The following is a 9,752-nucleotide window of genomic DNA, read 5'->3' as shown; positions in this document are numbered from 1 at the left end:
CCGGGCCGCTGCATTTTTCTCCCATGTGACCTGCTCCTCTGTGTCCTTATATGGACGTCATCCAAAGGAGCTGTAAAAGGGAGGCCTGGGACTATACTTGGTATGTTTGAGCGCTGCAGCAGGACACGTCTCTGCTGCAGCCCCGAGGCGGGACTGTCCCCCTCCCCTGGGACTGTCCCCCTCCCCTAGGACATGCCCCCCTCCCCTGGGACTGTCCCCTCCCCTCCCACTTGCCACCCTCCCCTGGGACATGCCCCCCTCCCAGAGGCCCCCCTCCCTGGGTCATGTCCCCCTTCCCTGGGACATGTCCCCCTCCCACATAACCCCCTCCTCTGGGACATGTCCCCCTCCCACATAACCCCCTCCCTTGGGTCATGTCCCCCTCCCCTGGGACTGTCCCCCTCCCCTAGGACATGCCACCCTCCCCTGGGACTGTCCCCCTCCCCTGGGACATGTCCCTCTCCCCTGGGACTGTCCCCTCCCACTTGCCCCCCTCCCCTGAGACATGCCCCCCTCCCAGAGGCCCCCCTCTCTGGGTCATGTCCCCCTTCCCTGGGACATGTCCCCCTCCCACATAAACCCCTCCCCTGGGACATGTCCCCCTCCCCTGGGACATTGCCCCCTCCCTTGGGTCACTTCCTCTGTCACAAAGGTTCTCGTTAAACCAGATTTAAACCAGAATCTGAACATGAGACAAACACTGCGATTCCACTGGTTCACTTTGGTCCAAAATGAAATGTACCGGCCCATTTAAGTGACCCACCAAAAAGCAGCTATAAACTAATAATAATAATCATAAATATAGCCGCAAGCGGCAATGATCGGCCCTCGCCACGCCGCCGCCACACCGCCGCCACGCCGCAAGAGGAGGGGGCGCTAACGCGCCCCATTTGTCCTTTTATTACATCTACTGCTGAATCTGTGACGCTGTCACATCTTCTCCCCTTTGTTTTACCATCAAAAAGCAATTTTATTTTGAATTCCTGGCAAAATGTGCGGCTTTGCCGCACAGACACCGTGACTCTTAGAATAAAAATGTGAATAACTTTTGACGGTCCACCCCTGAAGATGAGTCTCACCAAATTTCACGTTGATAGGGCTAACGCCCTGGGAGGAGTTTGTGAAAGTCTAAAGTGTAAACATGTTCTGGCGATTTCCCCATTGGAATAACGTGGGAGGTTTTGGTCATCGCTACGGCAAAACCATAACAATTTTGACATGGGTCTCATTGACTTTTTTGATGGGGATGCTGAAATTGAGTTGTGTGCCAAATTAATTTATTTCACTTCAAGTACGTTTAGCGCAAAGAGTTTAACAACTGATTCTAATCTGACGCAATTCGGACTTTATCTGCGCAAACGGCAGAAATGTTAAATTTGGGAGATTTCTGAAATTCTAGCTAAAGTTTGCGGCTTCGCCGCACAGAGACTGTGACTGGGTCAAAGTAATTTGAATAACTTTTGATGTCCCACTCCTCAGTACCATTTTCACCAAATTTCAGCTTTTTAGAGCCAACGCCCTGGGAGGAGTTCGTAAAAGTACGACGTTTGGAAAAACTCCCGAGTCATGCTTAGCCATTTTTGAACCAATATGGCCGACATTTGGTTGGGCAGACGGCGTTGCCGTAATAATATTTTTTACTTCTCTTGTCACCATCTACCTCCGCGCCAAATTTCATGATTCTACGATCAGATTTTTTTTGGGTCATTTCCTATCTTTCAATGCATTTTTGGTACATTTGGGGGCGCTGACGCGCCAATTTTTTTTATTTTAGAAAAGGGAAATAGCCAGAATGTAGAGAGGCACGATTTTTAGAGGTGTGCAAATTTTTGTGACTTTTCGTCAATGTTCAGTGGGTGAAAAATAGGGGGGTTGGTCCCGAGAAGAAAAAAAAGAAAGAAAGAAGAAGAAGAAGAAGAAGAAGAAGAAGAAGAAGAAGAAGAAGAAGAAGAAGAAGAAGAAGAAGAAGAAAGAATAATATTCCGTTGCGAAAACAATGTTTCCCATTTTTCAAATATCATAAACTTTACATTTTCTTCCTACCTCATGGTGTGGGTCCCTGGTCCCTGACGGGTACTTTCGTTAATTTTGAGTGGGCTCCGCCGTCCACTTTGTGTTTTTGCTAACATAAATGAGCAAAACAAAGCTAGCACACGTTCTGTTTGTCGGCACAAAACACTCGGATCATGCATCAAATATATGATACTTTTAGGACGGGTCAAATGCTGAGCAGGATAAATTAAGGCTAAGGTACAATTTATGCAGAGTCAGATTTCAATCCCAAAAGACACAATTCGTTTGCAGGAATGCTACATTTGGGATCAATACGATTTTTTAAATGTGAATAAATTGTACCTTAAGCTTAAGGAATTTCTAAACTAGAAAAAAATAAGTCCAAACCACATTCTGAGAGGACTAAAACCAGGTTTGTTCAAAATCAGTAATAAAGCTTTAAACACACTGTTTGTGTGAGGCTCGTTCTGTTTTCTGATTGGAGAATCGTCCTGACAATCAAACTACAAATGTGTACATGTTAATTAAGAATAAATTGGGATTACAATTCTCAGTAGAAGCCAGATTTGATTTGAATATGTTTACCTCGTGTCGGGATCATCGGCAGGTCATATTAAATACTCTACTACTGCCCTAAACAATCTATAAACTAGGACCAAACCAGACTGAACCACGACTAAACCAGGACTGACTCTGAACTCGGTATGAACCAGGACTTAACAAAACTCCAAAAAGGGTCAAACAAACTAGAATTAAACCAGGTCAAAAGCAGGGCTTTAAAGTTTCTAAGCCGGTCTAAATCAGGACTAAACAATGTCTTAACTGGACTAAACCGGGCCGATAACAGGACAGAAGGAGTTCTTACCCAGGACTACAAACGGGTTGGCGGTCAGTATTTTAAACACTTATCCTTCATCCTCACCAACGGAACATTGAAGTCCTTAATAATGCGAGGATGCGTCTCCAGGTCAGTTCCTCTGTGAGGGCACTTCCTGTGTGCACATGGGCTGCTCGGGCCTGGCTGAGGTTTGACCATATTCGGAGCATGGGAAGAATTCTTCTGGGAGTTTATGTTTTATGTAGCTACAGCAGCCGCCGGACCAGGCACCGGATCGGGCCGGATCGGGCCGGATTGGGCCGGATCGGGCCGGATCGGGCCGGATCGGGCCGGATTGGGCCGTCTGGTGCAGAGCCAGGGGTCGACGACTGGTGACACAAAAAACAGGTAATTCAAACACTTCTCAGAACAGGTGTGAGACAAAATCCCCCGGGGCAGAGACTCGCCCGAGGTGTGAGAGGAAACCCCCCGAGGCAGAGACTCGCCCGAGGTGTGAGAGGAAACCCCCCGGGGCAGACACTCGCTCGAGGTGTGAGAGGAAACCCCCCGGGGCAGACACTCGCTCGAGGTGTGAGAGGAAACCCCCCGGGGCAGAGACTCGCTCGAGGTGTGAGAGGAAACCCCCCGGGGCAGAGACTCGCCCGAGGTGTGAGAGGAAACCCCCCGGGGCAGACACTCGCTCGAGGTGTGAGAGGAAACCCCCCGGGGCAGAGACTCGCCCGAGGTGTGAGAGGAAACCCCCCGGGGCAGAGACTTGCCCGAGGTGTGAGAGGAAACCCCCCGAGGCAGAGACTCGCCCGAGGTGTGAGAGGAAACCCCCCGGGGCAGAGACTCGCTCGAAGTGTGAGAGGAAACCCCCCGGGGCAGAGACTCGCCCGAGATGTGAGAGGAAACCCCCCGGGGCAGAGACTCGCCCGAGGTGTGAGAGGAAACCCCCCGGGGCAGACACTCGCTCGAGGTGTGAGAGGAAACCCCCCGGGGCAGAGACTCGCCCGAGGTGTGAGAGGAAACCCCCCGGGGCAGAGACTCGCCCGAGCGCTGGGGACTTGACACTTTCACACGGTTTTCAAATGTGTTCCAATTATTAAACGTTGTTGTTCTGAAGAGGGAAACGCTTCTCTCTTCAATGAGCAGAATTTCCTCACCAATAGTTTCCTCAAAGTTTAACTCCTGTTTTCACCTACCCCCTATCCCCGCCCACATCCCTGTATTTCTTTGTGATTATTTGTACAAACAAATACATGAATAAATAAACCTCCCGGTGGTTCAAAATGCCACGTCGTCACTTTTCAACTGTACAAACAACGCTGCTCGTCACAGGGAAATGTGACTATGCAAATGAAGAGGCGGAGCTAGTTATAGCCTCCAGGGAAAAGAAACAACGGAGAAAAAGCTAAACAGGGATGTCCTGAAAAGCTACAGCGATTAGAGGAGAACTTAATGATCTGACTTCTCAGGAAATAGATGAAATATGAAAATGCTCTTTACAAAACAAAGATATTATGAGAGTGGATCAAAATGTTTTAAGTTAATTATTGTGGAAAACAACAAACTGAAAGAACAATCTGGTGAAAAACCTTTAGACCTTTTGTAATCCAGACCTTGAGTCTCAGGTCAGTTCTATTTGGTGCAAAACCTTTGGTCATAAAACGTTACCAGTTTAAGATTGTAACATATTTGTTTAGTTTGTATCTTCTGATCAGCTCCTTCCATGTTGTAAGGACAGATTTGACCCAAGGATCCTCCGTCAGACTCAAGCGTCTGTCATCTGCAGTAAGACCTGTACAGGAACCCCCGGCACCACATGACTCTCAGTATGAGGTCTGTACAGGAACCCCCGGCACCACATTACCCTCAGTATAAGGTCTGTACAGGAACCCCCGGCACCACATTACCCTCAGTATAAGGCCTGTACAGGAACCCCCGGCACCACATTACCCTCAGTATAAGGTCTGTACAGGAACCCCCGGCACCACATGACTCTCAGTATAAGGCCTGTACAGGAACCCCCGGCACCACATGACTCTCAGTATGAGACCTGTACAGGAACCCCCGGCACCACATTACCCTCAGAATGAGACCTGTACAGGAACCCCCGGCACCACATGACTCTCAGTATAAGACCTGTACAGGAACCCCCGGCACCACATGACTCTCAGTATAAGGTCTGTACAGGAACCCCCGGCACCACATGACTCTCAGTATGAGGCCTGTACAGGAACCCCCGGCACCACATTACTCTCAGTATGAGGCCTGTACAGGAACCCCCGGCACCACATTACTCTCAGTATGAGGCCTGTACAGGAACCCCCGGCACCACATGACTCTCAGTATGAGGCCTGTACAGGAACCTCCAGCACCACATGACTCTCAGTATGAGACCTGTACAGGAACCCCCGGCACCACATGACTCTCAGTATAAGACCTGTACAGGAACCCTCGGCACCACATGACTCTCAGTATAAGACCTGTACAGGAACCCCCGGCACCACATGACTCTCAGTATAAGACCTGTACAGGAACCCCCGGCACCACATGACTCTCAGTATGAGACCTGTACAGGAACCCCCGGCACCACATGACTCTCAGTATAAGGCCTGTACAGGAACCCCCGGCAACACATGACTCTCAGTATGAGGCCTGTACAGGAACCCCCGGCACCACATTACTCTCAGTATAAGGCCTGTACAGGAACCCCCGGCACCACATGACTCTCAGTATGAGGCCTGTACAGGAACCCCCGGCACCACATGACTCTCAGTATGAGACCTGTACAGGAACCCCCGGCACCACATGACTCTCAGTATAAGACCTGTACAGGAACCCCCGGCACCACATGACTCTCAGTATAAGGTCTGTACAGGAACCCCCGGCACCACATGACTCTCAGTATGAGGCCTGTACAGGAACCCCCGGCACCACATGACTCTCAGTATAAGACCTGTAGAGGAACCCCCGGCACCACATGACTCTCAGTATAAGACCTGTAGAGGAACCCCCGGCACCACATTACTCTCAGTATAAGACCTGTACAGGAACCCCCGGCACCACATGACTCTCAGTATGAGACCTGTACAGGAACCCCCGGCACCACATTACTCTCAGTATAAGACCTGTACAGGAACCCTCGGCACCACATGACTCTCAGTATGAGACCTGTACAGGAACCCCCGGCACCACATTACCCTCAGAATGAGACCTGTACAGGAACCCCCGGCACCACATGACTCTCAGTATAAGACCTGTACAGGAACCCCCGGCACCACATGACTCTCAGTATAAGGTCTGTACAGGAACCCCCGGCACCACATGACTCTCAGTATGAGGCCTGTACAGGAACCCCCGGCACCACATGACTCTCAGTATAAGACCTGTACAGGAACCCCCGGCACCACATGACTCTCAGTATAAGACCTGTACAGGAACCCCCGGCACCACATTACTCTCAGTATAAGACCTGTACAGGAAACCCCGGCACCACATGACTCTCAGTATGAGACCTGTACAGGAACCCCCGGCACCACATTACTCTCAGTATAAGACCTGTACAGGAACCCTCGGCACCACATGACTCTCAGTATAAGACCTGTACAGGAACCCCCGGCACCACATGACTCTCAGTATGAGGCCTGTACAGGAACCCCCGGCACCACATGACTCTCAGTATGAGACTTGTAAAGGAACCCCCGGCACCACATGACTCTCAGTATAAGGCCTGTACAGGAACCCCCGGCACCACATGACTCTCAGTATGAGGCCTGTACAGGAACCCTCGGCACCACATGACTCTCAGTATAAGACCTGTACAGGAACCCCCGGCACCACATGACTCTCAGTATAAGACCTGTACAGGAACCCCCGGCACCACATGACTCTCAGTATGAGACCTGTACAGGAACCCCCGGCACCACATGACTCTCAGTATAAGGCCTGTACAGGAACCCCCGGCAACACATGACTCTCAGTATGAGGCCTCTACAGGAACCCCCGGCACCACATTACTCTCAGTATGAGGCCTGTACAGGAACCCCCGGCACCACATTACTCTCAGTATGAGGCCTGTACAGGAACCCCCGGCACCACATGACTCTCAGTATGAGGTCTGTACAGGAACCCCCGGCACCACATTACCCTCAGTATAAGGTCTGTACAGGAACCCCCGGCACCACATTACCCTCAGTATAAGGCCTGTACAGGAACCCCCGGCACCACATTACCCTCAGTATAAGGTCTGTACAGGAACCCCCGGCACCACATGACTCTCAGTATAAGGCCTGTACAGGAACCCCCGGCACCACATGACTCTCAGTATGAGACCTGTACAGGAACCCCCGGCACCACATTACCCTCAGAATGAGACCTGTACAGGAACCCCCGGCACCACATGACTCTCAGTATAAGACCTGTACAGGAACCCCCGGCACCACATGACTCTCAGTATAAGGTCTGTACAGGAACCCCCGGCACCACATGACTCTCAGTATGAGGCCTGTACAGGAACCCCCGGCACCACATTACTCTCAGTATGAGGCCTGTACAGGAACCCCCGGCACCACATTACTCTCAGTATGAGGCCTGTACAGGAACCCCCGGCACCACATGACTCTCAGTATGAGGCCTGTACAGGAACCTCCGGCACCACATGACTCTCAGTATGAGACCTGTACAGGAACCCCCGGCACCACATGACTCTCAGTATAAGACCTGTACAGGAACCCTCGGCACCACATGACTCTCAGTATAAGACCTGTACAGGAACCCCCGGCACCACATGACTCTCAGTATGAGACGTGTACAGGAACCCCCGGCACCACATGACTCTCAGTATGAGACCTGTAAAGGAACCCCCGGCACCACATGACTCTCAGTATAAGGCCTGTACAGGAACCCCCGGCAACACATGACTCTCAGTATGAGGCCTGTACAGGAACCCCCGGCACCACATTACTCTCAGTATGAGGCCTGTACAGGAACCCCCGGTACCACATTACTCTCAGTATGAGGCCTGTACAGGAACCCCCGGCACCACATGACTCTCAGTATAAGGCCTGTACAGGAACCCCCGGCACCACATGACTCTCAGTATGAGGCCTGTACAGGAACCCCCGGCACCACATGACTCTCAGTATGAGACCTGTACAGGAACCCCCGGCACCACATGACTCTCAGTATAAGACCTGTACAGGAACCCCCGGCACCACATGACTCTCAGTATAAGGTCTGTACAGGAACCCCCGGCACCACATGACTCTCAGTATGAGGCCTGTACAGGAACCCCCGGCACCACATGACTCTCAGTATAAGACCTGTAGAGGAACCCCCGGCACCACATGACTCTCAGTATAAGACCTGTAGAGGAACCCCCGGCACCACATTACTCTCAGTATAAGACCTGTACAGGAACCCCCGGCACCACATGACTCTCAGTATGAGACCTGTACAGGAACCCCCGGCACCACATTACTCTCAGTATAAGACCTGTACAGGAACCCTCGGCACCACATGACTCTCAGTATGAGACCTGTACAGGAACCCCCGGCACCACATTACCCTCAGAATGAGACCTGTACAGGAACCCCCGGCACCACATGACTCTCAGTATAAGACCTGTACAGGAACCCCCGGCACCACATGACTCTCAGTATAAGGTCTGTACAGGAACCCCCGGCACCACATGACTCTCAGTATGAGGCCTGTACAGGAACCCCCGGCACCACATGACTCTCAGTATAAGACCTGTACAGGAACCCCCGGCACCACATGACTCTCAGTATAAGACCTGTACAGGAACCCCCTGCACCACATTACTCTCAGTATAAGACCTGTACAGGAAACCCCGGCACCACATGACTCTCAGTATGAGACCTGTACAGGAACCCCCGGCACCACATTACTCTCAGTATAAGACCTGTACAGGAACCCTCGGCACCACATGACTCTCAGTATAAGACCTGTACAGGAACCCCCGGCACCACATGACTCTCAGTATGAGGCCTGTACAGGAACCCCCGGCACCACATGACTCTCAGTATGAGACTTGTAAAGGAACCCCCGGCACCACATGACTCTCAGTATAAGGCCTGTACAGGAACCCCCGGCACCACATGACTCTCAGTATGAGGCCTGTACAGGAACCCTCGGCACCACATGACTCTCAGTATAAGACCTGTACAGGAACCCCCGGCACCACATGACTCTCAGTATGAGACCTGTACAGGAACCCCCGGCACCACATGACTCTCAGTATAAGGCCTGTACAGGAACCCCCGGCAACACATGACTCTCAGTATGAGGCCTGTACAGGAACCCCCGGCACCACATTACTCTCAGTATGAGGCCTGTACAGGAACCCCCGGCACCACATTACTCTCAGTATGAGGCCTGTACAGGAACCCCCGGCACCACATGACTCTCAGTATAAGGCCTGTACAGGAACCCCCGGCACCACATGACTCTCAGTATGAGGCCTGTACAGGAACCCCCGGCACCACATGACTCTCAGTATGAGACCTGTACAGGAACCCCCGGCACCACATGACTCTCAGTATAAGACCTGTACAGGAACCCCCGGCACCACATGACTCTCAGTATAAGGTCTGTACAGGAACCCCCGGCACCACATGACTCTCAGTATGAGGCCTGTACAGGAACCCCCGGCACCACATGACTCTCAGTATAAGACCTGTAGAGGAACCCCCGGCACCACATGACTCTCAGTATAAGACCTGTAGAGGAACCCCCGGCACCACATGACTCTCAGTATGAGACCTGTACAGGAACCCCCGGCACCACATTACTCTCAGTATAAGACCTGTACAGGAACCCTCGGCACCACATGACTCTCAGTATAAGACCTGTACAGGAACCCCCGGCACCACATGACTCTCAGTATGAGACCTGT

This window comes from Eucyclogobius newberryi, unplaced genomic scaffold (assembly GCF_026437365.1).
Source record: "Eucyclogobius newberryi isolate DKJ021-1_F unplaced genomic scaffold, fEucNew1.0.hap1 SCAF_4, whole genome shotgun sequence".
In the NCBI taxonomy this organism is placed as follows: domain Eukaryota; kingdom Metazoa; phylum Chordata; class Actinopteri; order Gobiiformes; family Gobiidae; genus Eucyclogobius; species Eucyclogobius newberryi.
This window is presented reverse-complemented; position numbering follows the sequence as displayed.